Genomic DNA, 8,994 nt, shown 5'->3' on the forward strand with positions numbered 1-8,994 from the left:
CGGAAGAGCTTTTCTGGAGATACAAAAGTCCAAATGGAGCACTCTCAATGGCTATGGAAATTTGACTTTCAAAGCTTTCCAGAAATATATAATAGCCCATACTTTGCTTCGGATTAGAAGGTCCAAAACTGGCATCCAACGCCAGCTTCTTGCCCCTTTCCAGGCATCCAGCGCCCAAAGAGCAGAGACCAATGTACAAACGCCGAGAGAGGACCCCCAAGCTGGCGTTCCACACTCAAGGATCCACATAGCACGTGGATCTCATCGAAACTCAACCCGAACACTCACAAAGTGGGCTCCAGAAGTGGATTTTAGCACTAAAAAGACTATTTTACCCTTACTAGTCATCTGTTTAGTATTTAAGTGTTATTTTACATGATTTTCGTAGACATCATAGACCACTTCATCCTATTTTCGAGTTTTACATTGTATTTTACTTTTAGTATGAGTTTCTAAACCTCCTAGGTTGAGGGGAGGAGCCCTGCTGAGTCCCATGAATTAATAAAAGTACTACTATTTCTTCTTCGATCAGTGTTTGATTTACTTCTAAGATGTATATCCGATCTTCATCATGGTGAATAGGATGATCTAACAGATTAGCTTTGTTCATCACATTAAGACGAACGTGCCTGATCAACTCACCATGGAGGAGGTGAATTACATGGGAGAATCCTATGGAAACACTTATAACCCTTCATGGAGGAATCATCCTATCCTTTCATGGAAGGATCAACAGAAACCTCAGCAAGGTTTCAATGAAGGTGGTAGGAACCAGAATAGGTTCAATAACAAACCACCATTCCCATCTTCTCAAGGGAATATGGAGAACTCTAAGCAGAGCCTTTCTGACTTAGTCACTATAGTCTCCAGACTCACTAAGACCACCCATAGTTTCATTAATGAAACAAGGTCTTCCATTAAAAACTTAGAGGTACAAGTTGGTCAACTGAGCAAGAGGATCCATGAGACCCCTCCTGACAATCTTCCCAGTAACACTGAGGTTAATCCAAGAGAAGAATGCAAGGCCATAACCATGGAGGTTGAGGCCGAATTAGAGGAGAATGGGAAGTCGTTGAACGCCAATAAAGAAGCCTTCACTGGGTGTTCAATACCCACAATGGCAACAAGCATGGCGTTAAACGCCAGTGAGGAACCCCTCACTGGGCGTTTAACGCCCATCCTGGCAGAAAAGCTGGCATTGAATGCCAGCCAGGGAGCACTGGCTGGGCATTCAACGCCCAAACAGGAAGGCTTTCTGGCACTGAACACCATTGAGGAACCCCTCACTGGGCGTTCAATGCCTAACCAGGCAGCCATTCTGGCGCTGAACGCCAAAGAGGAACCCCTTAGAAGGTGTTCAACGCCCACCAGCCTAGGGAAGCTGGCATTGAACGCTAGCAAGGACATCCCTGCTAGGCGTTCAACGTCCAGAATGCTAGAGGGACTGGCATTTAATGCCAGTCAGGGTGGACAGTAAGGGCGTTTAACACCCAATAAGCTAACAGAGCTGGCGTTGAACGCCAGTGAAAGCACACCCCTTAAGAGCTTAAAGCCCACTCAAGAAAGCTCTATCTCAGAACCAAAAGGAATAATAAAGACCATTGAGGTTCTTTTGAATGCACTTCTGCAGTGTATGAGTTCTGATGACTATTCATCCTCAAGTGAGGATAAAGACACTAGGGAAGAGTAAGTTGTTCGATACCTAGGAGCTCTTATGAAGCTGAATGCTAAACTATTTGATACAAAGCCTCTGGAGGAAGAACCTCCACTGCTCACCAAAAAACTCCATGCTTTGGTTCAGCAAGAGCTACCTCAGAAGCTTTCAGATCCTGGACGCTTTCTAATTCCTTGCACCATAGGCACCATGACCTTTGATAAGGCTTTATGTGACCTAAGGTCAAGCATTAATCTCATGCCACTCTCTGTAATGGAGAAGTTGGGCATCCTTGAGGTACAAGATGCACACATTTCTTTAGAAATGGCAAACAAGACCATGAAGAAGGCATATTGGTTAGTGGAGGATGTCTTGGTTAAAGTTGAAAACCACTACATCCCTGCAAACTTCATTGTTTTGGACATAGGAAAGGATGAGGATGACTGTGTCATCCTTAGAAGACCTTTTCTAGCCACAGCCAATGCTATCATTGATATGGCTAAAGGAGAACTAACCCTAAAGATAGGGGGATCACATCGTATTTAAGATGCATCATCCCAATTCTCCCTCTAAAAGAGAGATAACAGTGCAACACCTAGAGTGCCAACCCTCTTTTTCTGTGCAGAGCTTTACAGAGCCCCCAGACATCAATTCTAAGTTTGGTGTTGGGCAGCCACCAACAAGCTCTAAGCACAAAGGTACTAAAAAGAAAGTACTTAAAGGCTGGAGGGACAAGAAAGTCCCAACTGAAGGCCTCTCACCTGGCATGAGAGTGGTCTTTACAGTGAGTCGTGTCCTATCTCTAGAGCATGTAGAGCTCATTCATGGGAGGATAGGAAGAAGATTGATTGTCAAAGGCAAAAATCTGAGCCCATACTCACCTCTGTAAGGAGCTAAAGTTCATGCTAGTAATGTCAAAAGAGCGCTTGTTGGGAGGCAACCCAACTTTACTCAACTTTATTTATTTTATTTATTTATTTTGTTTTTCTTTCAGTTGTCAGAGTCATGATCATGTGCATCAGTCATAACAGAGACAAAATTTCACAGCAGTGACAACAGAGCACTCTGGATGGAATGTCAAAGTTGAACGCCAGTAAGGAAGCCCTCACTGGGCGTTCAACGCCCCAAAAGGGGAGCATTGCTAGCGTTGAACGCCAACCAGGGAGTAGCCCCTGGGTGTTTAAATGCCAGTGTAGATAAGCAAGGAATCTGGATTTCCTAGCATCTCAGAACCTGTGGGTCCCATAGCATCCCCACCTACCCTACCTACCCCACCTACTTTCACACTTTTCCATACACTTCCCTAAAAACCTAGCCCAATCACATCCATTCCATTTCCCCAAACCATCACAACTCCCACCTACCTTCACCCACTTCAAAATCCAATTTCCCACCCAAAACCCACCCAATGGCCGAACCATACCCTTTCCCACTCCTATAAATACCCCTCTTCATATCCCTTCATACACACACCTCTCATACCCTAATACACCCACAAAGCCGAGCCCTCTCTCTCCCTCTCCCATCTTCTATTTTCTTCTTCTTCTACTCTATTCTTCTTCTTTCTTTAATTTTGCTCGAGGACGAACAAAGTTTTAAGTTTGGTGTTGGAAAAGCATAGCTTTTTTCTTTCCATTACCATTCATGGCACCCAAGGTTGGAGACTCCTCTAGGAAGAGGAAAGGAATTGCAGTAGCCAATCCCTTTGAATCTTGGGAGATAGAGAAATTCATCACCAAAGCTCACCAAGACCACTTCTATGAAGTAGTGGCTGAGAAGAAAGTGATCCCTGAGGTCCCTTTCATGCTCAAGAAGAATGAGTATCCGGAAATCCGAAGAGAGATCCGGAGAAGAGGTTGGGAAGTCCTAACCAATCCCATTCAAGATGTTGGGATTCTCATGGTGCAAGAGTTCTATGCTAATGCATGGGTTACCAAAAACCATGACACTAGTTTGAACCCAAATCCAAGGAATCGGATTACCATGGTCTGAGAAAGAATCTTAGATTTCAGCCCAGAAAGTGTGAGGTTGGCGCTCAACTTGCCTCTATTGTAAGGAGTCCTCATCCTTACACTAGGAGAGTCAACTTTGATCAGAGATTGGATCAAGTACTCTCAGATATGTGTGTAGAAGGCGCATAATAGAAAAGGGATTTCCAAGGCAAGCTCATTCAGTTAAGAAGGGTTGACCTAAAGTCCATAGCTAGAGGATGGTTGGAATTCATTCAAAGATCCATCATCCCTACTAGCAACCGGTCAGAAGTGACCATTGACAGAGCCATCATGATTCATTGCATCATGATAGGAACTGAGGTGGAAGTTCATGAGGTGATTCCTCTAGAATTGTACAAGGTAGCTGAGAAGCCTCACACAATGCAAGATTAGTATTCCCACATCTCATCTGTCACTTATGCAATTCAGCTGGAATTGTTATAAATGGAGATGTCTCTATTGGGGAGGATAAGCCCATTACTAAGAAGCGAATGGAGCAAACCAGAGAGTATGCACAAGAACCTGTGCATCTGCCTCATCATGAGATCCTTGAGATGCCTCAAGGGATGTATTTTCCTCCCCAAAGCTATTGGAATCAACGGCAAACTTCTCTTGGAGAATTGAGCACTAACATGGAGCAATTGAGGATGGATCATCAAGGACATGCCACCACCCTCAATGAAATAAGAGAAGATCAAAGAGTCAAAAGGGAAGACTAAAAGACTATGAGGGAAGAGCAACAAAGGCAAAGGGATGACATAGAAGAGATCAAGCAGCACATTGGATCCTCAAGGAGGAGCACTAGATGCCACCACTAAAGGTGGATTCGTTCTCTTTTACACCCCTTTCTTCTAATTTTTCTATTTTCTGTCTGTTTTATTTTTTGTTCTCTTGTTCTAGTTGCATGATCATTTGCATTTGATGTCTTTAAGTTGTAAAATGTCCCATATATCTCTCACCTTGCTTAAAAGAAATTCTTTATTGAAAAGAATTGAGAGATGCATGAATTTCAAGTTTTATAATAAGATTAGTTTAATTATGTTAATGTGGTGTCATTTGCTTTTGTTTTCTGAATGTATGATTAAACAGTGCATATTTGAAGTTGAAATTTATGAATTTTGGCTCTTGAAAGAATGATGATGATAGTGAAATATTATTGGTGATCTGAAAACTCTAAAAATTGATTCTTGAAGCAAGAAAAAGTAGCAAAAAAAAAAAAAGCTTGCATGCGAAAAAAAAGTGGCAAAAAATAAAGAAAGAAAAAATAAAAAGCAAGTAGAAAAAGCCAAAAGCTATTTAAACCAAAAGGCAAGAGCAAAAAGCCAATAACCCTTTAAACTAAAAGAAAAGGGTAAAAGGGCCCAAGGCTTTGAGAATCAGTGGTTAGGAGGGCCCAAAGGAATAAAATCCTGACCTAAGCGGCTAAACCAAGCTGTCCCTAACCATGTGCTTGTGGCGTGAAGATGTCAAGTGAAAAGCTTGAGAATGAGCGGTTAAAGTCGTGGTCCAAAGCAAAAAGAGTGTGCTTAAGAGCTCTAGACACCTCTATCTGGGGACTCTAGCAAAGCTGAGTCACAATCTGAAAAGGTTCACCCAGTTAAAGTGTCTGTGGCATGAATGTATCCGGTAGTAATACTGGAAAATAGAGTGCTTAGGGTCACGACTAAGACTCTAAAAGTTGTGTTCAAGAATCAAAATAAGCTTAACTAGGAGAGCCAATGATATTATCTGGATTCTAAGTTCCTAAGGATGCCAACATCTCTGAATTTTAATGGATAGTGAGATGCCAAAACTATTTAGAAGCAAAAAGCTACTAACTCCCGCTCATCTTATTGTAACTAAGCTTTATTTGAAACTTAGAAATTTATTGTATCTTAATTTTCTTTTTATCCTACTGTGTTTTTAGTTGGTTGGGGACAACCAATGGTTTAAGTTTGGTGTTGTGATGGCGGATATTTTATACGCTTTTTGACATTATTTTCATATAGTTTTTAGTAGTTTTTATTTAGTTTTTATAAAATTTTTATAGGTTTTAGTGTTAAATTCACATTTTTAGATTCTACTATGAGTTTTTATGTTTTTGGGCAATTTCAAGTATTTTCTGGCTGAAATTGAGGAGCTGGAGCAGATGTTGTCTAGTTCTGATCTTCCAGCATTCAGAAGAGCTTTTCTGGAGCTATAAAAGTTCAAATGGAGCGCTCTCAGTGGCTATGAAAAGCTGACTTCTAGAGCTTTCCAGCCATATATAATAGTTCATACTTTGCTTTGGATTAGAAGGCCCAAAACTGGTGTCCAACACCAGCTTCTTGCCCTCTTCCAAGCGTCCAGCGCCCAAAGAGCACAGACCAATGTACAAACGCCCAGAGAGGACCCCCTAGCTGGCGTTCCACGCCCAAAGAGCCTCATAGCACATGAATCTCATCAAAGCTCAGCCCAAACACTCACCAAGTGGGCTCCATAAGTGGATATTAACACTAAAAAGACTATTTTACCCTTACTAGTCATCTGTTTAGTATTTAAGTGCTATTTTACATGATTTTCGCAGACATCATAGACCACATCATGCTATTTTCGAGTTTTACATTGTATTTTACTTTCAGTATGAGTTTCTAATCCTCCTAGGTTGAGGGAAGGAGCCTTGCTGAGTCTCATGAATTAATAAAAGTACTACTATTTCTTCTTCGATTAGTGTTTGATTTACTTCTAAGATGTATATCCGATCTTCATCGTGGTGAATAGGACGATATAACAAACTAGCTCTGTTCATCATATTAAGATGAACGTGCCAAACAAACACCCACGTCTACTTGGGTTTGTGTGAATACCTGGCTGGAAAAGCATGAGCCAACAGCTATGTTTATACATCTCTCAGACAGTTAATCCACGACTTCGTTGGGGACTTCTCGAGACACCAGTTCAGATGATTTCTGAGGAGATTAGGATCTCTGTGGTATAGGCTAGAATCCATAAAAGTAGCATTCTCTGATCCGGAAGATTCGACCTTGTCTGTGGCATTTTGAGTAGGATCGCCAAGAGAATGAATTGCTAGAGCTTCACCTTCCGTCAGATTGAATGACCACGGGCAATGGCGTTCATTCTATAGCAGAGGAGATTAATGACCACGGGTAATGGCTTTGATCACATACAACCTGTCATAGAAGAAGATCATTCACAAGCAAAGAAGACAGTAGTACCAGAGTTCATTCAGAAAGACAAAGCAACTCCGACTCTCAACTCTATTCCTATTATTTCTTTCAATTCTACTACAAATTCCATATATGTGATGGGGGAAAAATGTTGGTAAAGAATTTCACAAAAATAATCGCGTTGCAAGTATAGTTCAAAATCGACAATTCAACCTCAATCAAATTTAATTTGTTTGTCACAAATACAAACCCAATAAAAGTAACCCGAAGTATTCAAACCTCGGGTCATCTCTCAAGTAATTACAGGGAAGTGTACTTATAATTGGTTATGGAAAAGTATTTTTGGGGTTTTTGTGAAAAGAGACAAGTAATGTAAATAACAAGGAAATAAAATAACAACTAAGAAAAGTCCTAGCAAGGATTGAGAATTAGAAGTCCTATCTTCATTATCATCCTTAATGGTGATGGTAATTGCCTTTTGTTCTCACTTGGTTAACCTCTAACAATGAAGGAAAGTCAAGTGAGCAAAATCAACTTAAGTTCACAAGTCCTAATCAAAGACTAGATTTAGTGAAGCTTAAGCCAACTAGAAATTGTCAATCACCAATCAACAAATGAATTTTGATAACTGAAGAGTCTCTAATTGATCAATCCAAGTTAAGAACATAAAAATCTAGTTTAAAATCCAACCAAGTATTTTATCAAACACTTGGAAGGCATAAAATAAAGACATAGAAAACTAACAAGACATAGAAAAATCTAAGACTAAACAAAACAAAGAAATAACAATAACAAAGCAATTGAATAATAAGAACCATGAAACATAAATTGCATTGATGAAAATTGAGAGTAACACATGAACTCATAAACTAAATTAGCAAAATAAAGGAATCGATAAGAGAAGTAGATAACTAAAGTGCTAGAACAAATAAGAGTAGAAGAAAACTAAATTAAAGCAAGGTAGAATTCTGAAATTAAGAAGAAATAAGACTAAAAGCCTTAAAACCTAGAGAGAGGAGAGAGCTTCTCTCTCTCTAGAAAGCTACATCTAAAACCTAAAAATATGTGAATGAAAGTTGAATGATTGATTGCCCCCATCTAGCTCCACTCTGCAGCCTCTAATGTGCATTTTCGGGCTTGAAACTGGGCCAAAAATAGCCCAGAAATTGGTCCCAGCGAGTTCTGATATCTGCAGCACGTGACGCTTTGTCACGCGTACGCGTCAGCCACGCGTACGCGTCATATGTCTGCTTCACTAGTCACGCGTATGCGTCGTCCATGCGTATACGTCGCTGCCAGCTTCTCAAACTCCAACTTCTTGTGTTCCTTCCACTTTGGCATGCTTCCTTTCTATCCTCTAAGCCATTTCTACCTTATAAACCCTGAAAATACTTAACAAACATATCACGACATCGAATGGTAATAAGAGAAGATTAAAAATTAGCAAATTTAAGGCTAAAGAAGCCTGTTTTTAATCATGCACAAAATTAGGAAGGAAATGTAAAAATGCGAATTCTATGAGTAAGTGTGAGAATAAAGGATAAAATCCACTCAATTCAGTACAAAATAAATCATAAAATAGCGGTTTATCAATCTCCCCACACTTAAACATTAGCATGTCCTCATGCTAAGCTCAAGAGAAACTATAAAGGATGAAGAGGGATGGTAGAATGTCTGAAATGCAACCTATCTATATGAATGCAACTAAATGTAAAATGCTTCTACCTACTTAATTAAAAGTAAATAAATCTTTTAAGAACGAATATGAACTAGATTCCACTAATTCAAATCATAAAGTGAAGTACAAGTATTCTTGCAAGAAGAAAGCTCGTGAAAATCGGGAACAAAGAATCGAGCATCGAACCCTCACCGAAAGTGTATACACTCTAATCACTCTAGTGTTTAAGGTTCGATAATCTCAATTCTCTACTAACCTTGCTTTCTAAGGCTTGCTCTTCTTCTACCAATCAACAAAAATTTAATGCGCAAATACACATATCAAGAGGTCTTTTAAGGGTTGTGATGGGGTTAGGGCCAAGGTGGGATTGTATTTGGTTAAGTGGACTAAAATCTGAATCCTTGATTAACCCAAACTTCCCACCTAACTTAAGACAATCCATGTAATCAGAATATAAAATCTAACTACCCATTAACTATATTTTGTCACATATTCATGCATCCGAATTCGAGTACAGTATATATG

The sequence above is a fragment of the Arachis ipaensis genome, chromosome B10, assembly GCF_000816755.2.
Source record: "Arachis ipaensis cultivar K30076 chromosome B10, Araip1.1, whole genome shotgun sequence".
Taxonomy (NCBI): Eukaryota; Viridiplantae; Streptophyta; class Magnoliopsida; order Fabales; family Fabaceae; genus Arachis; species Arachis ipaensis.